The sequence below is a fragment of the Mytilus galloprovincialis genome, chromosome 4, assembly GCF_965363235.1.
Source record: "Mytilus galloprovincialis chromosome 4, xbMytGall1.hap1.1, whole genome shotgun sequence".
Lineage (NCBI taxonomy): Eukaryota > Metazoa > Mollusca > Bivalvia > Mytilida > Mytilidae > Mytilus > Mytilus galloprovincialis.
Window position 1 is genome coordinate 36,087,016 of NC_134841.1, and position 26,844 is coordinate 36,113,859.

Here is a 26,844-nt window from a genome sequence, read left to right on the forward strand (position 1 = left end):
TGTTTTCTCTTACATATTGACTTTTCCATTTAGCTGTCATCTTTGTTTCCTTCGTTCGTAATGTACGTTTCTTGTTCATTATATTTGTTTTCCTGTTTGATTGTCAAATGCGTACATATACAATATTAGGTCAATGTCAGAAAAATATCAACTATCTGTAGATATAAACTGGTGAAAGGCGACGTTTTCTATAAACTCATCATAGATACCAGGATGGAAATTTGATTGACAGTTGTTGGCCATTCGTTTGATGTGTTTTGTCATCTGATTTTGTCATTAGATCAGGAACGTTTTCAATTTTCCTCGGAGTTCAGTATTTTTGTGACTTTACTTTTTAGTATTTTAGCCTTTAATAGTTTTCGTGTCGAATACAAAAATATTGAAATATTTCTGACACTTGATGTAACCTTGTTAATAAACATCAGCTAAAATTTACTACATTTATAGTTATAACGTTATAAAAATGTATAAACACAAAAAGAAAAGCTTACTTCCCTAACAAAACGAACCACAGATTGTTAGGCCACACCATTTTAATTTCTTGTTCTACGGATTTTTGGACTCCAAAATTTGGGGCGAGCGAGCGATTTGAAAATTTTAATAAAAAAATATTTAATTTGAAAATTTTTGAGGCGAAGCTTGAAAAGTAAAGGCGAGCGATTATAATTTTTTTTTGTAAACATAAAATAGTAGGTTTTGACAATATTAAAACTTGATTTATCACTTCTACTTTGACATTTCTTTAATTTCTGAAGTATTTTTCCCTGTTCACCAAGAAATAATTAAATCTGGTCTATGTATGTGTGACTAACAATGAGACAATTCTCCATCCAAGTCATTATCAGTTTTGGGGCAACCCCTTAATGTTATAAATATCCCTTTTACATGTTTTATGAGGGATCAATATAAGTTATAATATATTTGTTTGTACAAAAGGGCTCATATTTTCTCAAAGAACTATATATCTATCTGGTATTAAATGGTCAAAACATGTCCAAAAATTTTGTAATAAACCTGGACTTTAACCATGTTTATAACACATTTACTTTAATAGTTTAATATTATTAAAAATAAGTGAACCCCTTTTTTAGAAAAAGTAATTCTCCTCTTTTTGAGTACAAAATTCTAAGTTTTCAAAGGTTTTGTATATAAGAACTGTACAGATCCTTGGTAATTATATTTTCTTTTCTACATCAGTAAAATGACCCCTTGTCTGAGGGAGGGTTGTTCTCAACCTGATAATAACAAACACAGGTCAAAGTACGGCCTTTTACACAGGGCTTTGATACAGACCAAACAGCAAGCTATAAAGGACCCCAAAATTATTAGCGTACACAATTCGAACAGGAAAACCAACGATCTAATCTATATATCCAAACGGGAAAATACCAATGAACAACATCAACAAACGATAACTGCTGAACGACAGGCCCCCGAATCAATCAGGACAGGTGCATAAACATGAAGCGGCTATGGATAGTTTTGTTTCGCCAGCATACAATATAATTGCAGTTGAAGGCAAATCCTTCAGAAGTTCTTTGTACTTTATTCTAATAACGAAATTGTTTGATAGGGAATATAAGTAAGGGGGAAAGAAACCAATTTTTTGTTCTTTACAGGTATTTCCGCTGTTATAAATTTATATCAGAGCACTCTCACTTTGGATAAACAGGTTTCATGATGAAACAAATATTCTCACATATATTTACACAGTGTGATGGGGTGCTTTTATGTTTAAAATCGTTATATACAGGTTAGACTGTGATTTTAAAAACAAAAAATGAGATCTTTTTATAATATTTACAAAAAAAACGGTGCGGGAAATGGACATGATTACATTTCCGGATGCGGGAAGCGACAATATAAAAAAATTAAAAAAAATCTGTTTAAAAAAAAAATAGGTGCGGGCGGGTCCGTCGAACAAGGAATCAAATTTGTGTGGCCTTAAGAATGATTGACGTGATATGAAATCGACATTGCACGAAATATCACTTTGTTTCTATTTTTGGTAAATAAATACAGCAGGAAGCAAGACAAAACAAGAATGGTGGAATTATAAAACTACTCCATTTATCAAGTGCTTCATTTAGCTCAGATTTCAAAAAAACAATATTGCATTTATCATAATTCCGTTGCACCGATGTGCGTTGTGCTCATTCTGCACAAAATTTGAATAAACTAAACAATGTTCAGTCCGATATCATGCTTAATAAAGACATACAATATAATGACCAAAAGAAAACAGACAAGAAGACAAAAACAGAAAAATGAAGATTTGAAACCATAATCTTCACCAAAACCGGGATTAACACATGTGGTGTTGAATTGTATTTAAATCAAAGACTTTATCATCCCAAACTGGGTAATGCAAATGGAAGGCATATGTTTTATAATTTTCGACTGATTTTGAGAGCGGGAAACACATGATTTTGATGCATGAAAACAAAACAGAACTAAAGGTTATCGATCCTTAATTACCTTTATGAATCCTTGAGTTATGTCAGCGCCAAAACACCAATTACTTGATACCTTGGGGAACTTAGAGTCCATCACGAGTTATATTGATCTAGTGAAAATGACTGTAGATTATTAGGTTTTCTCTATATCACCATCGTAAAGTATCAGCTGGAAGCCAAACCATTAAGATTTTTATATTCTTGTTTTAAGAACACAAGAAAAGGTATGCTGTGTCCTATATTACAAATCAAATTACTGTTTAGAGAGCAGTATACTATTATTACAAAGTTAACACGATTCTAAATCCTAACTAAAATAAGTCTTTACTTAACACTATTAAAATTTCCTTAATAACGTTCGAACATGCTATTAATACCTCATTAGATCTCATACTCCTGAGACTAATACTTAAAAACATAGATGATCATATTAATAAGAAATTTGTATGTAATTTTTTTAACATTAAAATAGTTACCAAAGGTACCAGGCTTATAATCTTATACGCCAGACGCGCGTTTAGTCTACATAAGACTCATCAGTGACGCTCAGATCAAACATTTTGAAAGCCAAAACAAGTACAAAATTAAAAATGTGATACAGTATACGACGTAAAGTTATATTCACTTTAAACATTATACAAGAGAATCAAATTTAAGAGAGACAGATACAAAGAGGGACAGAAAGAGAGAGAGTTTGTTTTGACATGTTTGAAGTCTAAAAGACTGTTTAGCAATTATGTAAGGTATTATCGGCTTGCTTGTGTCATTAAAAATTTTGGTGTTTTATTTCCGTATTTTTAAATGAGAATTGACTTTTTGTTTTGTATTTGAAGTTTGGTGGTCGATCAGTCTCATATCCGAAAAAAAGAGTAAATAATAGAAGTGATGTTGTAGACAGAATTTAGTAATATTTTTAAGGAAACTCAGCATTCACATCAAGTGGGGGACAGAATATTGCCATTTGGATATTTTTTAATTGTAGGTATACAAACTCAGGGTTTTTTTTCTCTTCAAAAATTGTTTCTACACAAACACTGATTAAAACTTGTTGGCCGCCCTTGAGAAGGAGAAGTAGCATTGAAATACTACTTTCAAATTTGGAGTTTCGATACAGAACAAATGTTATATCGAAACTTTCTCGCAGAAAATTTAAATGCTTTTATATCGAAAACATGAATAAAAACTCAGAAGGTTGTTTCGATATTCCCGTGCTTGCATTTCCTATCATTATTTTCTTGACAGAGGGTTGCTGCTCACAAGAAAGCTATTAAACCAAGAGTTCCAAATGGTGAAGTTGAAATCATCCCTTCGTAAATTTTACGGACGCCATCACGAGTTGGTTGACCGTTATGGAATAACCGTTTCACAAATGATATCGGATATGTTCCTTACGTCGTAACTACAATCCCCTTCCCTTTCATGAATGTGACCTACCGAATTAGACTATTTACCGGATTTGATATCACATAAACAACACGACGGGTGCCACATGTGGAGCAGGATCTGCTTACCCTTCCGGAGCACCTGAGATCACCCCTAGTTTTTTGGTGGGGTTCGTGTTGTTTATTCTTTATTTCTATGTTGTGTCGTGTGTGCTGTTGTTTGTTTGTCTTTTTCATTTTTAGCCATGGCGTTGTCAGTTTGTTATAGATTTGTGAGTTTGACTGTCCCTTTGGTATCTTTCGTCCCTCTTTTGAACAGGTTGAATTGTAACCTTGAATGAAAGTTGAAATGTGTGTGAGGAAGGCGGGAGGAAACACTCCAAATTATGTGGTTTTGAATACTGAAAAAATTATAAGCAAAAATACTGAACTCAAAGGTAAACTCAGAGGTGGCTAGTCCAATATAAATATAAAACGTTAGAATATATCAACATCACTGTCTGTTCAAAATAAGTAAGAGATACCAACAGATAGTAAACGTGTTCTAAAAGCATAAAGCTTAGGTTTAGACATGTATCCATTTTGTGTTTAGTGTATCAAATAATTGCAGTTCAACATTAATTATATCTTAATCCTCTCTCAATGAAGCTACCATATGTTTTCACGGATTTGGCTTCACTTTTTGGACCTTTTGGATTATAGCTCTTCATCTTTTATATACGCTTTGGATTTCAAATATTTTGGCCACGAGCATCACTGAAGAGACATGTATTGTCGAAATGCGCATCTGGTGCAAAAAAATTGGTACCATTAATTTTATTATGGGAGGAGGGTGTTAGGGCTAGGATATCAAAAAAAAATGTTGTAGTCATTGTCCTGCCTTTTTATTTTTTCTCTTTTGGGTCCTGATTTTTTTTTATTAGTTGAAAAAAAGCAACTGTGATCTTTATGACAATACCAAATACAGTACACCAACAAAGGCACTTTTATTTGCAAAAAAAGAGCGGATTGTGGTTCTTGAGATATCTGGCAACATAAAAAATCCAAAAATGTATGTGTGAAAGATGCAATAAAAAGTTTTTGACTAACTGAGTGCATTGCCTAAAAAGGGAAAATGCGGGATTAAAATATAGATTAGATGTAACTATTTTGTTTGCTGAAATTGAAGATAAGAGATTAATTGATAAGTCTTTTGAGAAAACACACATCTGAAAAAAACACAGTTGTAACACACAGTTGTAAAATTTAAAGTATAAAAAACTTTTGCAGTTTTGCATGAATTTAAGAAGATCTAATAGGATACTCGCTATGAGTTTGACTATCCCTCTGGTATCTTTTGTCCCACTTTTAGATAATAACATGTAAAAACATAAATAACCCCGATCAGGGAATGGTGTTCAAAACTACAACTGTAAGTTCCAGACTTAGAACATGTATGTCTCTAAGACCTTCACATACTACAAATGCAATCTCCGTGCAGGTCTTACATTTTATATTTGTCTGACACCTTTAGAGTCGATATTTACAGAACGAATACATTTTAGGTCTAATTTTGGTGGTGAACAGTTTCTACATTTATAATAATTTTGTATCTTATATACACAATGTAGATTACATTCTACAGCTACTTTTCTTATAAACGTGTGGTTAACAACGGTTTTATTCATACAGCATACAAGATGGCTTGCAGTCTTACATATCAAATTAAAAATAGTCATGAAAATAAAACTTCAAAATTCAATGCGTTCCCATCGAAACTGAAACCAAAGCATTCCAATGCCAGGGATGTAAAAGAACCTAAAAATGAATTACAACTTTCCATCTGAAGTTAACTTTGGTGGAGGTAGTTGGAACCTTGGTTTCTTTGTAATTTCTAAATTCAAGAAGACACTTTATAAGGTTTACTTGAGGGTTTACTAAATTTATATAAACCAGGAATGTTAGATAAATATATTATAGATATAAGAAAATGTGGTATGAGTGCAAAAGAGACAACGCTCTCGTCCAATTTACAATTTGTAAAAATAAACCATAATTGGTCAAAGTACTATCTTCAAAACAGAGCCTTTGCTCTCACCGAACAGCAACCTATAAAGGGCCCAAAAATTACATGTGAATGTTGTCCCTACCGAAGCACTGACAACTGACCTGATGATACCCTCTAGGACTAACAATTTGAGGAAAACGAAAATATGTTTAAAGTTGTACAAAGATTTATTTTAGAACAGGGAGATTTGGTCCATAAACAATTTTTTTATGTCGATTTAAATGTTGAAACTTTTATTTAATATTACGTTATTTTCGAAACATTTACATATTTCTCAGCTTCATGTAAGAATTATAAAAAAAAATGAGTTGATCACTTTTTTCGATCAAACTGACTTCTGAGTAACAGGCAAACCACAGAGTAAACATGTTATGTGAATTGAAAATTATACTATACGAGTTTCTTATACTATGTTCCTAATTTTGTCATATTTTTTAAAGGGAGACGGATTTATATGAGTTTTTCTTGTTTCCAAACCCCAGTATTTTTATTGTATAATTGTATTTCGTGCACTTTTGAAAAATAAAATGTTGTTTAAACTAAAATGCACCAACAGTGGCAGCGAACCATTATCGGTAAATGAAAATGATACTGTATAAAATTAGAAAGTCCAATCATATCGCTACATGTTATTCTCGATTCGCATGACGGTTGATAATTGTATGGGAGAGATGTTTCCCCTTTCGACGCACGTAGTTTCTCTCCTTTTTGTAGTGTGTAATTTTCTGGGGGTGTTTTCAGTTGTATTATGCATTGAAAATGAAATTATTCGAGAACTGAAAATCAACAACCTACTGATTTTTCTTAATTGCAGCCGATTCTCTTGAAATAAAACCAAGAAAAAGTGCGTAATGTAGAAAGCGAAAAAATGTCCATTGTTTTATTTTCAAGAAGAAAGAGATAAATGTATGATTAAATGCCAAATTAACATACCTTTTAATTATTCACAATCTCATTTAGGAACATTGATGTATTTAAAATGAATCTTCAAGAAGTAGCTGAATAAAATGAAAATTCAAAACGGAAAGCAGGTAATCAAATGGCAAAATCAAAAGCTCAAACACATCAAACGAATTAACAAATGTCATATTATTGACTTGGTACTTGATAAAATATCATGTAAACCGTTTAAGGTTATGAAACAAATTTGAATTATTGCTAGTATATACAATAAATTGTGTTTTTATTTCAGGGTTTAATCATTATACATGCATGCAAGATGGTAAGTTATCCCTTGTTAAAAATATTTCTTTTATGGTCAAATAGCTCTGTATATTTGTTATTCATCATAACTATCCTTATTTGAAGTCCACTTTCAAGCATCAGAAATAAAACAGGGGTCTCTTTATTATTTGAATTGTTTTAGTATTTAATTCAGCATGTCACATCCCTTCATCCCTTTAGTTATATATCCAAAGCGACAATAACCTTTAGAATTTAACAGGATTGTGGACTACTAAGTAGAAAATAAAATTGCTTCTACCGATACGGTTAAGAATTGAATTAATCGTTAAAAAATTTGTATATCTTTTCAAACTGTTTGAATGACATCTATTCTACAAAGTTCTAACGATAATACAAATTATATCACTAAAATCATTTCTTCGCAAATTGTTTTTTTTTCGGTGACGGAATTAAACTTTACTTAGAAAAAAAAAATATTACTGCGGTCGTCTTTGAAAAGGTCGCTGTTTATTTGAACAGACGTACATTATTGCATTGAATAATGGGACTTTCATTTCCGCTTTTGAATTAGAAAAAAATATCATCCAAATGAATGTAAAAGTTTATGTTAAGTGTTAAAACCATTCTCTTGTCAGCAGTAGAAACATCTCTAAAAGTATCAAAGGTCTTTACTTGAAATTGCTCTGAGATCACGCAACCAATGCGAAACATGATAAGGCTATTTGTCCAAGTATATATACTTGAGGAAAAAGTATGGTGGTTGCTGTCAGAACGTTATTATTGGAACCCGACTGTGCGAGGGCTTACCAGTCAGTCAAGGTTGTTAAACACCACCAGTTAGTTAAATTGGAAATTTGAACTATAAACATATAGAATACAACACTTTTATTTACACACATTTTCCATCTAATTTTTACAAACAAACAATTTTGGTCTGTCATCTACACTCAATACAATTAAGCATGTTTATTTTTTGTAAAAAGCGTACGAAAAATTTTATAGAAAAATAACACCATTTTAAAAGTAATTTAAGGGTAAATTTATGTTTGCTTACCTCTTGGCGCTTTGTATCTGGCAATGATCATAGATATAACTGTATCACATGACAAAAATACCAAAATAGCCATGTGCTGTTGACAGTTAATTACAAGTGCTGAAATTGCTTTCTGGTTTTCTTATCCGCATATTAAATAGTGTGGTCATTCATTTTTTTTACATCCTTGGCATTCATCGTTTTTCTCGTTCCTGATGAAGGTAAATTTAGAAAAGCGTTTAAATGGCGAAATACTTTTTATTTTCTAGCACTGGCAAGTAAGCACTGCTGATGAACTGTGTTCTCAACCAAGAAGCTAGTGCTTCATCACTGAAATTTGTCTTTGATGGATTATCAACCTTTCTAGTTCAGTATTTTTTTCTTTTTTTTTTTCTTTTTCAGTAACTGCCAGTACTTTAAGATCTGTACTTTAGAGTACTGTAATATACTATGTCAAATACAAAATCGACTGAGGCATTAAGAATATTGTAAATTTAATTACCACCAATTATCAAATATTAAGGGATTTTGGGATTGATGTCGGATCTCTTTTTTGAGGTTGATGGTCTCAGGGTGACCTAAAACCAATTTAAATATTGTTTCGTTGTTTTTGGTTTCGTCACGTGTTATCAGGATTTTTTGTGGTAAAACTTTTAACTTAATTTCGATTATATTGCGCATTTTGTATGTTTTGCTTTGTGCACAAATTTAGTAATCGAAAATCAAAACATGATTCGGAACTTGAAAATTGTTTTTATATATTTTTTTCACTATGTGTCCATCAAGTTTTAACCTGTGATACTTAACAATTAACACGTGATGAACATAGGCGCTAAGGTCTGAAGGACATTTTTAAAGTCGGGAGAATCATTCACTTTTGAAATGCAACACAAAATGAGTATCTTGATGTTCTTAGTTTTTCTTTCACGCATTTTTACACTGGATGCAAATGCCATAGGACCAATTACATGTGAAAACCTGACGACGCTAATAAACACGAATACAGCCATCTTGAAGCAACAGATAAACACAAATACTGCCATTTTGCAGCAAATTTTGGCAAATTTAGATAGAGGTAATTATAGAAATCCACATTTGTTTCATTTTAAATTATCATCATTGAGATTTTACCTTCATTTGGGTCAAAACATTAGTAAAAATCGGGATGCATATACCACAGTTATGTCGTAGAAATTTTAGATGTTAATTTTGAAGATTGCAATAGAAGTCAAAGTTTTATTCGTAAACATTTTTCTCCTTCTAGAAAAAAAGAAAACTTTTAAATCACAATGTCTTATCTTCTATAATAGGATGTTCTATTTCTTTCTACGGATTTTGTGTCAGTCGTATTATTTTCAATCATCAAAGTATTGACCCCTATGGATATATTCCCAGCCAAAGTAGGAATCCCTCTTGTAATATTTAATATTATTAATTCGTATATTTTAACAAATTTGATTCGTTTAGGGATATTCACATGTTAAACTATATTTTCGAAGGTAGAGAGATAATGGCGGACAGCAAAAGCATATTGCATAGCAAAAAGTATATTGCACAGCAAAAAAGCATACTGCACGGTTCTTTTTAGAATATGTATCTAAAAACCGATATATTTGTGACGTCATGTAATGAATTTCAGGATATTGTTAAACGATCTTAAACGTTTTGAAACAAATGATATAAGTGATCGATTATTTGACGAAAAAAATCTTCAAATACATAAGATGACAAACAAACCAAAAAAAAGCAATTGAAATAACAACTAATATTTTGTTATTGTCAAGTAGACAATATAATACCTATAAAATTCCAACAAAATCAAATGACGATTATGATACAAATATGGTCGGAAATTAATAATATAACAAACATAGCCTTTGTAAGAGGTCAATACAGGATATATCGACCCAAAGAAGTATATCGACCTCGGACTTCGTCCTCAGTCAATATATTTCTTTCAGGTCAATATATCCTTGCATCGACTTCATACAAAGGCTATATTTGTATAATATTGTAAAATGAATGGTAATTGTTTATTTAATCTCCAAGTGAGTCAACTTTGGCTATGTTTAGAGGAGTGCGCTATCTGAATGATGTGTTAACGGTTTAGCACTCTGTTATCCCGCCGTTGACCGCAACTCGTTTGAATTGCAAAGAATGGAAGGGGCTTATACAAGTGCTCTAACTTCCATCTCAGAAGTTGTTAATGCGTACAGTCTTGCTCTGTTTCCTTCTAGAACAGAGTAGAAGACAATAGAATATTAGATAATTTGTATTTCAAAATTATATGGGCCAATAAACTAAAGAGCATATAATCAGTTACAATGATTGACCTAATTGATAATTACTGCAATAAACATCACAATGTAGATGTGAATGTATATTTAGTATAATAACGTATTGCAGAAGATATGCTATCGAATGGTGTACGATTTATCTGCATATTATTGTTGATGCATTAAAATGAATTTTAATTGTCAAGGTCATTAGCCAATTACATTACACATATTTTACTCCTTCCAGACACTTCTGATGTACAAATGTTGCAAGAGGTGGCAGAAGGAAAGGCAGCCACTCAAAGTTCGCTACATGGAAATCATTGGGCTAGATATGCTAATGACGGAAACATAAGCACGTTTTCGCACACCACTACAGAACAGTCGCCATACTGGATGGTTGACCTTGGTCGTGATTACAACATTAGGCAGATAGAAATATTTGCAAGGAGAGATTGTTGTGGTAAGCTGTTTGATTGATTAAGAAAGTACACTTCCTTATATGCGTTTATAAAGTATAATTTTTATGTGCAATAATTGCCAGTGTTGAGACCGAGCTTTGACACATATGAATATTAATGATTCATAATGCATAAAGCTAAAAAGGAAGTAAAAATAATTTCAACATAAATGTATTCATTGACTTGTCATTAATCAGATGTAATAATATAACAAAGGAAGATTTTGGAATAGTATTGTGTTATTCAAAAAATAAGATATCTTGTAAAAAAATGAAAACAATACGTTATGTATTTTATAAAGTTGTGCGTTCAAAGCATTTTTCTGGATTTACTTTCATCAGGGATGCTCAAAGCCAATTATTTGAAAGCCAAAGATGTACAAAAACCGAAACACTTATTGAAGCTTAAAAGCAGACCATTTTTTCTTATGTTGCGCATTTCCGTCCAGAATATATTCCTGGACGCCAATCTTTGCTCCTTTATTATATATTCATTATCACTGGACTAGTATATATTTGTTTAGGGGCCAGCTGAAGGACGCCTCCGGGTGCGGGAATTTCTCGCTACATTGAAGACCTGTTGGTGACCCTCTGCTGTTGTTTTTTATTTGGGCGGGTTGTTGTCTCTTTGACACATTCCCCATTTCCATTCTCAATTTTATCCTTTCTAAACATTATAAAGTCAATTGCATTTGATATTAAAAAGCTTAAGTTTGGACACCTAAAAGATCAATTTGGAGATTTGTTAATCTCAAATTTATTTTTTAATCAACAATAAGTTCATGGATTTATGTTGCAGGTGAACTAATCCGTCAGATGGATATAACTGCAGGTCCATCACATAATCTAATGACGCGTTGTAAATTTTATATTGGACCTGCCAAGATAGGATACCACCTGGCCTTTGAATGCAATCCGATAATAAATGGCCGTTACGTCAGGATACAGAAGAAAGACATGACAAACTTAGCTTTAGCCGAGGTGCAGGTGATTGCAATTGTTGACAGGACAGTTGGTTAAACAGACAGTTGTCTCAATTAAATATATATCACTTGAATATATATGGTATAGAGAATTTGTAAAAGAAGGGATTTTGTAAAATCCCTGGAATATTAAATGATTGTTGTAAAAATCACTTATAGTTATCAAAGGTACCAAGATTATAATTTACTACGCCAGACGTGCGTTTCGTCTACTTTAAAAGACTCATCAGTGACGCTCAGATCAAAATAGTTAAAAAGCCAAAAAAGTACAAAGTTTGAGATTTCAAAAATACACACTGAGATTAATATGCATATTACTAAAGAATATGCATGAGATGAATAATTCAACAGATAAATATCTTGGTCTCCCGAACTCTTGTCATTATAATGAATGCGGTTCCTACAACCAACATTCGTAATAAATTTAACAACTTTTTTTGCTAACTCATATTCATAAGATTATTGCCTATAATTCAGTTAATACTAACCATATATCTGGATTTTTTGCTTAAAAATGTTTAAGCATGGTCCATTTTCAAAAGTCTTTCAACTGTTACCATGATTTCGCAAGGTAATCTTTTATAATTTGTTACTTACATATGCTGTAATAGGCACTTTGGGGGAAATTTCACTGCATTGTTTGTATTTTTGCAGCTTGTTCCAATGTTTTCTTAAAATTTTAATAAAGTTTTTTACATTTTGTAATGAGAGTAAGTGGGTATTTTTCTTGTTTTATTGGTCATTAATAACGTATTTTTTCTATATGTTGTATTTTTAATGTTATTAAACATTTAGCGCCAAATTGAAGGACTAACAAGTTATGTCCCCTAGTTGTTCTAAGCTTGTAATAGATTAAGATTAAGTATGCTAATTAAATTTGTGCGCATAAAAAGTTCGCACAAATCTCAGTGTGTTATTTTAAATTCTCAGTGTGGAATTTCAAATTCTCACTGGTTGTTTTTTAGTTTATTTCATCTCAGTGTGTCTTTTTGAAATCTCATTATGTAATTTGCAATTCTCAGTGTGTAATTCTATTTTTTTGTAATCTCAATGCGTTTGTATGAAATCTCAGAGTGTAATTCTCAATTCTCAGTGTGTTATTTTAGTTTTTTTTAATTCTCAGTGTGTAAATTTTTCGAAAAATGGTTTAAAAAAACTAAGGATTTTCTTACCCCCAGGAGTAGATGACCTTAGGCGTATTGGCACAACGTTTTGGAATTTTGGGTCCTCAATGCTCTTCAATTTTGAATATGTTTGGCTTTTTAGCTGTTTTAATATGAGCGTCACTACTGATGAGTCTTATGTAGACGAAACGCGCGTCTGGCGTATTAAATTATAATCCTGGTACCTTTGATAACTATTTACACCACTGGGTCGATGCCACTGCTGGTGGACGTTTCGTCCCCGAGGGTATCACCAGCCCAGTAGTCAGCACTTCGGTGTTGACATGAATATCAATATTATATGGTCATTTTTATAAATTTCCTGTTTTAAAAAACTTTGAATTTATCGAAAAACTAAGGATTTTCTTACCCCCAGGAGTAGATGACCTTAGCCGTATTTGGCACAACGTTTTGGAATTTTGGGTCCTCAATGCTCTTCAAGTTTGTATATGTTTGGCTTTTTAACTGTTTTAATATGAGCGTCACTGATGAGTCTTATGTAGACGAAACGCGCGTCTGGCGTATTAAATTATAATCCTGGTACCTTTGATAACGGTTAGCCATACTTTCAGAGATTTTACAAAAAATCTCATTTTTTTTTTTCAAATTCACTGTTACATATATACATGTATCTCAAAAAGTTTTGTAAATGTAGTATTTGAGTCTTTTGTCCTCGTGGATAGCAAATGACAGTTATCAATTGGTAAACAGTTTTAATGAAGAAAGCGTAATTTTATGCAACAAAATTTTGACATAAATACGAAAATTAAGCTTTATTTTGGAGAGAACAGGGAGAGTTATATTTGTTTAAGTAGAGAGACAATAAGTATAATTTCACTTTATTCTATCTTCCTGAAGGCTTTGTGACTTTTTATATGTTATTCTATTTAGCTTGTATATTCTGTTTTCTAGTTTGGCAATGCTTTCGTATTTGACCATTCTTATGTAATATCAATTTAGCTTTTCACTAACCTGAAGTACAAATAATAAATTGCAAATTCTAATCTGTTTTATATTTTTACCTGTCGATATTGATTTTTTCTCCAGTCGGTTGATATTATCCCTGTCGATTTATGTTTCCCCTGTCGATTGATTGTTTCCCCTGTCGATTTATTTTCTCCCTGTCAATTGATTTTTTTCCTATGTCGATTGATGTTTTCCCCGTCGATTGATTGCCCCCTGTCGATTTGTTTCCCACTGTCGATTGATTTCCTTCTGTCGACTGGTTTCACCCCTGTCTATTAATTTCCCCCATTGGATTGATTTTTCCCCTGTCAATTTACTTCCACCCTGGGATTTTTATCTACTGATCAACGTGTATTTCGCTTGATCATAGTTCTTTATTGATAAAAATTCAATTTTGTCGTTAAACTCTCTTGTTGTCGTCTGAATTTCTCATTCCTGTTCACTTATGGTGATCGCATTTTTTTACCGAACATTGTTTGGCAGATAAATTAAGATTCGAACTATCAACTTCAGTTTTGACAGGCTAGTTATACAATTGTTGGACTACTTATACCAATCGTCCTCCGAGGATTTTTGTATAAAACAATACTAGAACACAACCGCGAAATCGCGGGCATTTTAAGCTTTGTTTGGAGTATGTAAATTAACTCATCATAGATACAACTGTTGTAGGATTAATTTTAGTAAAATATATTATGTCTGGAATTCCGTTTTTTTTTTTTTTTTTTCTGTTATATTCCATTATTTTCGCGTTTCTGTATTCTATGAACATACGTATATATATTATAAATAAAGTGTATTTGCTATTACAGTAACTATTAATTCTACGTTTTCTGTTCCATGGCGATCACTGCTATATTATATAGAGTCTCTATATAGTATAGTAGTATAATCGTAGTATCGGAGACATATTTTCGTTTTTCTACAAAAATAACCCAAACTAAATGATCATAAAAGTGGACGACAAATTCGACTATGCATGGTACTTATAGGACACAGAGGCAGGATGATTAATTTATTGTGGACCCAAGAGACGCGACACACAAAATGAGGTCGTCTCATCTTCTTATTACCGAATGTGACTTTTTCCCGATTGTGACTGTTTTGCTGAGTGTGAATTCGCTTTGATATTAGACGTGGCATGGTACTTTTCCATCCGAATTGGCAAATTCATTTATTTAGTTTTGATGTTATATTTGTTATTGTCATCGGATTTTGTCGAATGTCTTAACGTTTAAAGTTATACGTCTTATTATTTTTTTCTGTTGTATTCGTGAGTTATGGTAAAGATAATTGATCATCCAGTTCTTTTGATAGATTTTAGTCTGGATCAACGAAATTTACACTATATACTTGGTTTACAGTTTGATTCAGAGGAACACCGACATAGCTAGATAATACAATTGGTTGTCTTACTGCTACTACAATTTGATAATATTAGTATTGTAATTTTCACTGTTAATAATAAGCATTAGATAAGTCATACAAATCTAATCTTGAACTTCATCTAAATTCTTTCTTAACTTTTGGGAACTCGTTTTTTAATTCAAATGTGACGTCACTTTTATTTTATCCGTTTTTGTTCTGTGGCTAGTCACCACTTCAGTTTTATCATGTTTATCCATTGTATAGTCATTTTATAAAATTTACTCTTTGCAAAGGTATGTTTTATTCTAAATTCTAAAAAATATTAAAGGATGTTGTTGTCCCATGTGAATAACCTTGGCCGTGTTGGTCGAGACTTTTTAAACTTTTGGTCCTCGATGCCTTTCAGCTTTGTACTTGTTCTGTCGCTGATTAGTCTTGTGTGGACGTGACACACGTCTGGCGTATTAAAATTTTAACAAAGTACCTTTTGTTGGCTATTAATCGTTTGTTTCTCTGTCATATTTGTTCTCCCATTTATTTGTATTGTAGTCCTGTCATGTAATGTTTTCATTTTAATGTTTTAATTAACATTGCCATTACAGATTTTCTCTATCGATTTATGAATTTCGAACAGCGGTATACTACTGTTGCCTTTATTTAATAGTATAGATGCTTATGATATGTTCAGATTTTGTTTGGGGCACTTAAAATGCTGTAACATCCGTTTTCGAAAGTAAAATTTTGAATGGCAAAAGATAAAATGGTTTACATACATCTATTAATTACAACATAGATTTCACAAATCTTTTCATAACAGAATTTCTATCAGCTATAGCATTTATAAATATATATGCAAAAACAAGTCATTGCAGAATATCAATGGCAATGGTCCTGATTTTGATTGATGGACATTCATTTGGCGTTTTAGAATCTAAAGCAATATATAGCTGATCTCATTGATCGTACCTGAATTTAAAAATTACGTCACTTCATTGGTTGATTTCCCAATGTGAGTGACTTTGTTAGCATATCACGATATTTTAATGTACGCTTGAGTGCTTAGAATGCATAAAATTCTGCAACAGCGAACTATTTCAAACAGTCAACAGTGCATTTACAACAGTTACCTTTCTAGCAAATCTTGTGTAAGCATTGATGCCCAAAATATAACATTCAGAAGCGGTGAACTATTTCAAACAGTCAACACAACATTATACAGCGGTCGGGAAAATGAGTTACGTTGTATAACTTGATACGATTACGAAATCAGATGACCTGCTGGGTCTGACATTTATTAAGTGCTAATTTTGCACTCTGGGACACGAAAGAATTAATTTGGTTGCTACAGCTGACGATCTTTAATTCACACTGGGTTCAAATTATTTGCGTCTATTAAATATACAATTGAATTTACAGGCGTATTAAGGAAATGCAACACGCATATGGTCACAATAATTCACAAAAAACCGATTTGAATCTATAAAATCAGTTTATTTTTAGGCATGAGTGATCAAAATTACTATAAATGAATACGTTTACATCGCACCCACATCGACATCTTGCATTTATTTTCTTACTATGGGGTTAAATTAATGGTGTTATAAACATGTTTTACTAGAACTTTCTTTCTTAAAGTTTCGATGCAAATAGTTTCCATTAACAATGATGACATAAGGTAGGGTAAACAATGCAGTATTTCTAAATCAAACCCTCAAAGGAACAAATGCATTTAGATGTCATGCAATCAACAGGAACCAAAGGTGAGGCGGTGACTCAAGTGAAAAAGAAAAGAAAATATATATTTAGATGTCATACAATCAACAGGAACCGAATGCTTGACTCGGTATGGCCATTTAAACGTTATCATCTTCAGCTGTTAACTCCCTTTTAAAAGGGTCGTCCATTCTATTGTTCTGGATGTATAAATACGCAGCCACGTCCGGTCGCATCGGTGACTTCAGTATAAAGAGAATGTCTTCCTCTGTCTACCATGCCATCATTTCCTTGTAGTAGTATGAATTTAACGCCCTTGTCATATTCGACCGAGTCTTTAAAAACTCCTTAATGGATTTTTTATTTCCTTTCGTCATATATATGTACGAAATATATGTCAATAGACTTAATTACAAAAATAACAAACCGTCTTTCAAAATCAAAATAGCTAGATGTCATCCATATTGAATATCAAAATTGCTCTATTGTTTAGCAATAAACATGGGGAATTGTTTCGCATATCTTATATGCACATTCTGCTAGATAGAGCGACGGGAATAAAGAATAGGATTGTTCGAGGATGATTATGTAGGGACAGAAATGATGACCTGAAATGGAAAACCTACAGACTCGTCTAAAAACTGTAGCACCGGTTCTTAAACTTACAGGGAGCGGCGAACTCTTTATGCATACATTAATGATGCCTTCCGAACGGTGGTTGCTGCGTATTCATACATCCCACACAGTGATTTTTCGCATTTAAAAAAATCAGTAGTTATATGTCACCGTTCAGCAGCACCCATATACCGTAAAGACTGTTTACCGGCTCACGTGTGTATGAGGTGACACAATCTTGTACAACCGTCGATGTTGGAGCTAATTAAGAACTACCGATATTTTTTAGAAAACAAGTTTAAATCTGTACTTATTTACGCTTACTAACATCCTGGTTGACATTTGCATAATTTGTTGAAGTGCAAAATGTTTGTGAAAATATTACATTGAATACTGCAAGAAGAGTGCAAATTAATGATTTTGTTCTAACATTGTATTTTCTTAGGACGCCATCGTATACTGTCTTTTGTGGTAATTTGTTTAGAATGAACACGAGCAAATCAAATTAATCAAGTTTATTCAAATATCAAAGTAATTGCATTACTGCAGAAAACACATAACTTGATGCAACATTTTTCAACTCTTTTCTGAGCTTAATAAGAATGAAACTGAAGAATTCCTTGAGGACAAGTTAACTTGTTTCGCTATTTTCCGATTACAATATCAGTGAGAACAAGATAATTTTGGCATTCAGTATCAAGAAATCTTATCAAGATACGAATACAATGAGTTATTATATCAGCTCGTAATTGAATTTATGATTCCATTTTTCTTTCTTTTTTTTCATTCTTGCCTCATTTCACTCAATATAATTGGTTATAATAAATATTCACGAAAGAGATAAGCTAGTTGTCTTACTTTGACAAGAATAATATTAATAGAGAGACATGTTCTGGGGAATTGTAGTTTTCTATAACATAGAATACATGAAATAATGTTAAAGCAGTTTAAGATTTGTGCGTTACAGAAAGAATTGTTTTTCAACACCGATTTCAAACATCAATTAAACAAAACAAGGTGAAAAAACTGCGACACTACTGATCAAGGTTACTTTTATCTAGCTTGTCTAGATCAATTTTAATGGTATTACCACTGATTGGTCGATACCTCTGCTGGTGGACTATTAGTCCCCGATGGTATCGTCAGCCTTGTAGTCAGTACTTCGAATATTGCTGTCACAAAATTTAGGAAATTATATTAAATCAAGGAATTATATTTGCCTCACGCAAAGCTGTGATTCCTTGCCCGACTTAAGCTACACTATTTTGTCATTTTTGATTAAAAACTATTCATATTTTTTTTATAAACATATTTTGGTTACGAGCATCCCTGAATGTATTGTCGAAATGCGCATCGGATACAGAAAATTAGGTACCGTTGATATAGTTAAAGACTATTGCCATCCAAATACTTACTCATGCACTCCGGCCGATGGCGACGCTGTATAATAATCATACCCCGTCCTCATATTTACGCTATATTAGTTCAAAAATTGACTTAATAACAAATTCAAACATGTTAATAGTTATCAAAGGTACCAGGATTATAATTTATTACGCCAGACGCGCGCTTCGTCTACATAACCCTCATCAGTGACGCTCAGATCAAACTAGTTGTAAAGCCAAACAAGTACAAAGTTGAAGAGCATTGAGGACCCAAAAGTCCCAAAAGTTGTGCCAAATACGGCTAAAGTAATCTATTCCTGGGGTAAGAAAATCCTTAGTTTGTCAAAAAATTCAAAGTTTTGTAACAGAAAATTTATAAAAATGATCAAATAATTGATATTCATGTCAACACCGAAGTGCTGACTACTGGGCTGGTGATACCCTCGGGGACGAAACGTCCACCAGCAAAAGTTTCAAAGGTAATGGATCATGACTGATGGTGCCTATCTCCATAGAAAAGAGATGGTCCGATTATTATACAGCTACAATACAGATATTAAGTGGTTCAAAATAAACTGACCTAAATAGAACATAAATTGTAACGTTTAAACTATTGATAAGTTTCGAAGACAATAGACCGTAAATGACCAGACGACACCAAAATATCTCCATGGAAATGGGATATGTCAATTTTAATCATTCAACTGCATACACCTTTGCAAATGATGACAGATACAGACCACGTAATTTGGTCTCTGTTGGATAGTTGTCTCATTGGCAATCATATCTGCATATTTTTTCCTATTTCATTGGAACGCAATATAATTAAGGCCAGTTGAAACTACACAAAACTTGCAGACAAATACAATGCAAGAAAGATGGTTTTAAATTTTCATTCTTTCGGAGGCGATTCAGAGATTGGAACAATCTCATAGCAGAAACACCCGAAATCAAATTACAACAATCATATATGAATTGCTCTTTAAAACATTTTCACCTCTGCATGAAACACATTTCTGATGTCAGTGTAAATATTACATATATGTACATATATAGATTTGTAAAAATCAATGTGTACAAATAATTTAAATGACTAAGAATTGAAAAGTTATGAATAATTAAACTTTACACGAAAATTTAAAACAAATCAATTTTCCTAAAGGAAATTATTAAAAGACAAATCCAATTAAACAATGTTCCAGGGGTTGACGGAAATCGTTTCCAGCAAAGAAGTAGAAGTAATTGGAGTAATTGTTACCATATGTTTAAATTACATTGATTAAATATTGTTAAAAAAGACAGTAAACAAAAGTATACATAGTCTAAAAATACGGGCATGTGTTGTGTTATGATTCCAAGACAATAACAATGAAAACCAAGGAGTAAACAAAGGCTCACTAAACCAAAGGACATATACATTAACAGTTATAAATAATGATTAAGAAACAACACGAACTCCACTAAAAACCGGGAGTGAAATCAGGTACTCCGGAAGGGTAAGCATTTCCTGCACCGTATACGGCACCCGTCGCGTTATTTCTTTGTTATACCCCCGCTTTAAAAAAGGGGGGGTATACTGTTTTACCTCTGTCTGTCAGTCCGTCCATCAGTCCGTCCGTCCATCAGTCCGTCCCATGAAACTTTCGTCACATTTTTCTCAGGAACTACACATCCACCCTTTCTGTAATTTGGTATCAACATTTATATATGTCAGCCATACCGTGTGATGCGTTTTCAGATTCATCACTTGACAACTTCCTGTTTACCGAACACTTGTCTGATTTTACACATGATAGCCAAGTTGAAAATTTTCGTCACATTTTTCTCAGGAACTACAATACAAGGATTTCTGAAATTTGGTTTCAGGATTTATATAAGTCAGCTATACTGTGTGATGCGTTTTCAGATTCATCACTCGACTACTTCCTGTTTACCGAACACTTGTATGATTTTACACATGATAACCAAGTTAAAAATTTTCGTCATATTTTTCTCAGGAACTTCAATACAAGGATTTCTGAAATTTGGTTTCAGGATTTTTATAATTCAGCTATACCGTGTGATGCGTTTTCAGATTCATCACTCGACAACTTCCTGTTTACCGAACACTTGCATATTTTTACACTATTAATATTATCCACTTGCGGCGGGGGTATCATCAGTGAGCAGTAGCTCGCAGTTTCACTTGTTCAGTTCGGTAATGATGGAAGGTTATTATGAGGAAGAATATCAGATATGATTTCTGACACACTTTTGTCATAATGGCCAATCAGCTCATGATGGCGACCGTAAAATTTCTTAAGTGATGACCTTAATTTGATTGATTCATAGCCCTGTCTTAGCAACTTTTGAGAAAGCAGCATTCCTCGTCCAACAAATTTATCGTACTTTGAGCTAGCTGTAGAGTAACGTATCAATTGAGACACATATACTCCATATGCTGGTGCCGCTGGGATGTTGCTACACAGAAAATGGAAAGTTGACTATAGGAAAATTAAAATCATCGCGTTTGTCATAAATTTTGGTATTCAACCTACCATCAGTAGTTATTTCGAGAAAAAAGTCTAAATATGAAGCAGATTTATCTGTGTCGGTAGTATCTTTAATTTAAATTTAAGTGATCACTGAATCTATTATTATTAAGAGACAGTACATCATCAATATACCGAAAGGTGAAATTAAAAGACTGGGCTTATTTCTATTCTCCTTTCTGTACAAGCCCTTGGATAAATTTTGCTTCATAGGAATATAAAAACAAATCTGCAAGTAGAGGAGCGCAATTGGTACCCATTGGGATTCCAATAGTCTGTTGGAAGACCAAACCTCCAAATTCAACAAATATGTTGTCAATTAAAAAGTCCAGCATGGCAGAGATATCTTCGTCGGTATATATTTCCTTGACTTATGACGTATGATTTTTCACAAAGTAAGCTGAATTCCAGCCCAAAACTAGATATTTAAAACGTCCAGTGCCCGTTTTGTTAAAGAAACATAAGCTGACGAGTTATTTCAGTCGAGCTTTAAGTTTAGTATGTGGAATAGTGAGACAATGAGACAACTGTCAACAAGACTTCAATTGACGTGAATGTAAGCATGCCATTGTAGATCACCTTATGGCTATTAACAATGAGAAAAAACTCATGCTTTATAGTCGACTATAAAGGCGCCGACATGCAAATGAAAAACAATTCAAAATAGAAAACAATAAACCACTTCATTTAAAACCAATGCAAGTATTTGGTTTTGAGATTTCCCGTTGAAGGTACAACCAGAACAGCGCTTCAAACAAATAAGATTTATCAAGTGTAATTTGCGTTTTATGAGAGCATCCAAAACCAAAGGTTAAACCACTAGAATGTGACTGTTAATGCTTGGTGAGGAAAACCTCAGTGTTTCGATTGATAATATTCAATAAACAGTAAATTTACAGCAAAATTGTATACCATGTCAGCAAATGGATGGTAAGTTATATGTAGCGATGCCTAAATAATGAAACATCAAATAGCAGTGGTTTTGAATAGGGTGTAATACAAATTCATCAAAGTCACCAGGTCAAGTATTAATCACTTGACCCACTCAATAAATAACATTACAAAATCTTTCTAAAATAAAATAAAGATAAGTCAAACACTATAGTCAACACTGAACAGGGTTCCTAGAAATGAAAACATACAAAAATGCCTACAAGTTCAAATTACTTACATGTTATGTGATATCAGTGCAGAACGATTAAAGTAAGATGTCTCCAAACAACATGTCCAAACAAAAAGTACTTTCGAAAAAAAACTCTTCTGATATTGATCTTTAAATCACAACAATTGTTTCAGTCCTTCTTCCTTTATACGTTTTGCATGATGTAACGAGACGGAACAATCCTCAAGGGGCTATAGAATTTCAAGACATCAATAAAAGCCTTACAATTTTCTGTCCTCTCAGTAGTAAATTGATATATGATAGGATCACTGTAATTACACTCAAATCAGTTTTACAGTAATTAGATACATGTTGGAAAAAACAAAACGATATTGTCACGTTAAGATCTTTAATTTTACTATGAGGACTCAAATTGGAGAGTATATATCTAATTATGATTTGATTTAACTTTACCGTGGACGTTTATTGAACTTGATTGCAATGCTGATTCTTCTGTGATTGGAAATGAGGATGAAGCAAAATCATACAATCACATATTATTGACAAGTTATGTCGTTAGAGCTGACCATGGACTTGATTTAGTATACAACATATTATCTCCTATAATCATCGTCGTTTTCATTCCCTGGATAAAATGAATAATTGATGGACCAGATAGTGGAATATAATCACAATCTTTATAAATCAGGGGAAGTAGTATGCCAGTTAAAGATGTTGACAATTCAAGACCGACATCACGTCGAGGTGTCTCAGCCCTAGGAGGACAGACTGACATTCGCTGAAAAAGATGAAAAAAAAACAAAAACAAAACATGTAGGTGGCATTAGCGTAGCTTAAAGCCTTTGTAATAAAATGTCTTCCCGTACATGACCGATAAAAAAGTACAAGAAGTAACCATTTATTTAGCAGTTTTCATGAGTAGGATGGCCGAATGTGGGGTAATTAGCATTATAACGTGCACTTGTTGCTGTTATAAAATTGAGAATGGAAATGGGGAATTTGCCAAAGAGACAACAACCCAACCATAGAACAGACAACAGCAGAAGGTCACCAACAGGTCTCCAATGCATCGAGAAATTATCGCACCCGGAGCCGTCCTTCAGCTGGCCCCTAAACAAATATATACTGGTTCAGTGATAATGAACACCATACTAAACTCCAAATTGTACACAAGAAACTAAAAGTTAAAATAATACAAGACTAACAAAGGCCAGAGGCTCCTGACTTGGGACAGGCGCAAAAATGCGGCGGGGTTAAACATGTTTGTGAGATCTCAACCCTCCCCTATACCTCTAGCCAATGCAGAAAAGTAAACGCATAACAATACGCACATTAAAATTCAGCTCAAGAGAAGTCCGAGTCTGATGTCAGAAGATGTAACCAAAGAAAATAAACAAAATGACAATAATACATAAATAACATCAGACTACTAGCAGTTAACTGACATGTCAGCTCCGGACTTCAATTAAACTGATTGAAAAATTATGTCTTCATCATATGAATATCAGGCACAATCCTCCCCGTGAGGGGTTTAGTATCATACCATCATAACATATATGAGAAGAACATAACCCGTGTCATGCCAACAACTGGTTTATTAATAATAAATGTGTTTAGTTCCGATGCAAAGACCCTATAAGTGAATCAATATTAACGCCAAAATATGCAATCTTTAATGACTTGACAACAGTATCGTAACTATATCCCTTCTTAATAAGTCTATTTAAAGGTTTTGTTAGCTTCTGAGATGAATACTGACATTTTTGTGCTCTATAAAGAATATTTCCATAAAATATTGGATGAGAAATACCTGAACGTATAAGAAGTCTGCATGTTGAGCTATATTTACGAATTATGTCCTTATACCGATGATAAAATTTAGTAAATGTTTTGACTAGTTTGTGATATCGAAAACCCTGGTGTAATGATTTTTCAGTAATACATAAAATCTCGTTAAAATCTGAAACATTGGTACATATACGAGCGAATCGTACAAGTTGAGATATATAAACACCGTAAGATGGTGACAAGGGAACGTCACCATCTAAAAATGGATAATTAACGATAGGAAATGAGAAATCATCTCTTTTATCATAAATTTTAGTATTAAGCTTTCCGTTAATGATATATATATCAAGATCGAGGAAAGGGCAGTGGTCATTGTTAGTATTAGCTTTATTTAAAGTAAGTTCAACAGGATAAATGTCTTTAGTATACATACTGAAGTCGTCATTATTGAGAGCTAAAATATCATCCAAATATCTAAACGTGTTATCTTTGCATAAACGAAGTCTGTACGTACCGAAAGGGATTTCAAAACTATTGAGCAGAAAAGAAACTGACAACACTATGTTAAAAAAAACATGACAAACAACAGTCTACAAAATACTACATACAGAACTTTATATAATGTACAAAATGTACCCCAACAAAAACCTGGGATAACATCAGGTGCTCCAGAAGGTAGGTATATCCTGTTTCCGTGTGGCACCCTTCGTGAAATTTTAATGATGAGTTTTATCATGACTTCTGATTAATACAGTCTTTCTACTCACTATATTTTATCATTTATTTCATCTTTACATGGATCTTTACTCAGTCAAACTGTTTCAACCAGCTGGAATGGGACAACGCAATGATTATACGATGCTGGATAAAATTATTAATTGATGAAGCAATCACAATCTTTATAAAACAGGGGAAGTAGTGTGCCAGTTAAAGATGTTGACAATTCAAGACCGGGATCACGTCGAGGTGTCTCAGTCCTAGGAGGACAGACTGACATTCGCTGAAAAAGATCATAATAATGTAGGTGGCATTAACGTGGCTTAAAGCCTTTGTAATCAAATGTCTTCCTGTATATGACCGATAAAAAGTTCGAAAAATAACCAATTATCAAGCAGTTTGTATGAGTAGGATAGGTGAATGTGGGATTATTAGCTCAACAACGTGCACTTGTGACTGTTATCTTCCCATAAACGAAGTCTGAACGTATCGAAAGGGATTTCAAAACTCGTTAAAAAGAAGAGAAGAAACTGACAACACTATGGCAAAAAAGAACTGACAAACAACATTCTATGAAAAAACACATAGTATTTTAAATAAAGAGCAAAATTTCCCAAAAAAGTCAGGGGTAAAATCAGGTGCTTTGGAAGGTAGGCGTATCCTGTTCTTTGTGTTGCACCCTTCATGAAATTTTGAATGGTATTATCATAAGAACTATTGATTAATGTTGTCATTCTCTTCACTACAATTCATTTTTACAAGGATTTTGCATTTTTGAAAGTCCCCCAAAGATTTTTATACCCCACCTACGATAGTAGAGGGGCATTATGTTTTCTGGTCTGTGCCTCCGTTCGTCCGTCCGGTTAAAGTTTTTGGTCGAGGTAGTATTTGATGGAGCTGAAGTCCAATCAACTTGAAACTTAATACACATGTTCCCCATGATATGATCTTTCTAATTTTAATGCCAAATTATAGTTTTGACCCCAATTTCATGGTCCACTGAACATAGAAAATGATAGTGCAAAGTTCAGGTTAAAGTTTTTGGTCAAGGTAGTTTTTGATGAAGTTAAAGTTACATCAACTTGAATCTTAGTACTCATGTTCCCTATGATATGATCTTTCTAATTTTAATTCCAAATTAAAGTTTTTACCCCAATTTCACGGTCCACTGAACATAGAAAATGATAGTGGGAGTGGGGCATCCGTGTACTATGGACACATTCTTGTTAATTCTGCACGAAGTGTGTTTAGATCTTTTTTTGGCAAAGACAATTTTAACTAGATATCGATAATTCTTATTCCAATTATGATGAACTTAGGCAATAGTAGTTTACCGATTTTCAAATTTAGTAAAACATATCAATAAGATACACATCAATGTATGACAAACACAAAATGAGGGAATCGCATGAACTCAGAAGAAACAAGACCGGCGTATCCTGCTAGTATGCATGCGTCACCTACCATGCGAATCTACACTGTCAAACTGTTTCAATCAGGAATAAGACCTACAACAACAATGACTATACGATACAATTTATAGTATATTTCTATTACTCGAAACCTCATCAGCATATATGATTGGCATGTATGCATTTCAACACGGTTAACAAAATGTGCTTTACTAGTTTAGAAGGAACTTCTGATTATTCC

General features: G+C 33.0%; 1 protein-coding gene and 1 long non-coding RNA gene across 3 annotated transcripts in view; one reads left to right on the forward strand and one right to left on the reverse strand.

Annotated features, from left to right (window-relative positions):
* The window catches only part of LOC143072009 (G-protein coupled receptor dmsr-1-like), a 92,997-nt gene extending 70,072 nt beyond the window's left edge, over positions 1 to 22,925 (reverse strand). For both annotated transcript variants that reach the window (XM_076246755.1, XM_076246754.1), the window contains exon 1: positions 22,735 to 22,925. The gene's annotated coding sequence lies outside the window, so the exon portion shown is untranslated. The remainder of the gene's footprint in view (positions 1 to 22,734) is intronic.
* Positions 8,873 to 11,940, forward strand: LOC143072008 (uncharacterized). Its single transcript, XR_012977014.1, has 3 exons — positions 8,873 to 9,178; positions 10,627 to 10,842; positions 11,639 to 11,940. It is a non-coding gene; the product is annotated as an uncharacterized LOC143072008 (long non-coding RNA).
* Positions 22,926 to 26,844: the final 3,919 nt, after the last annotated feature.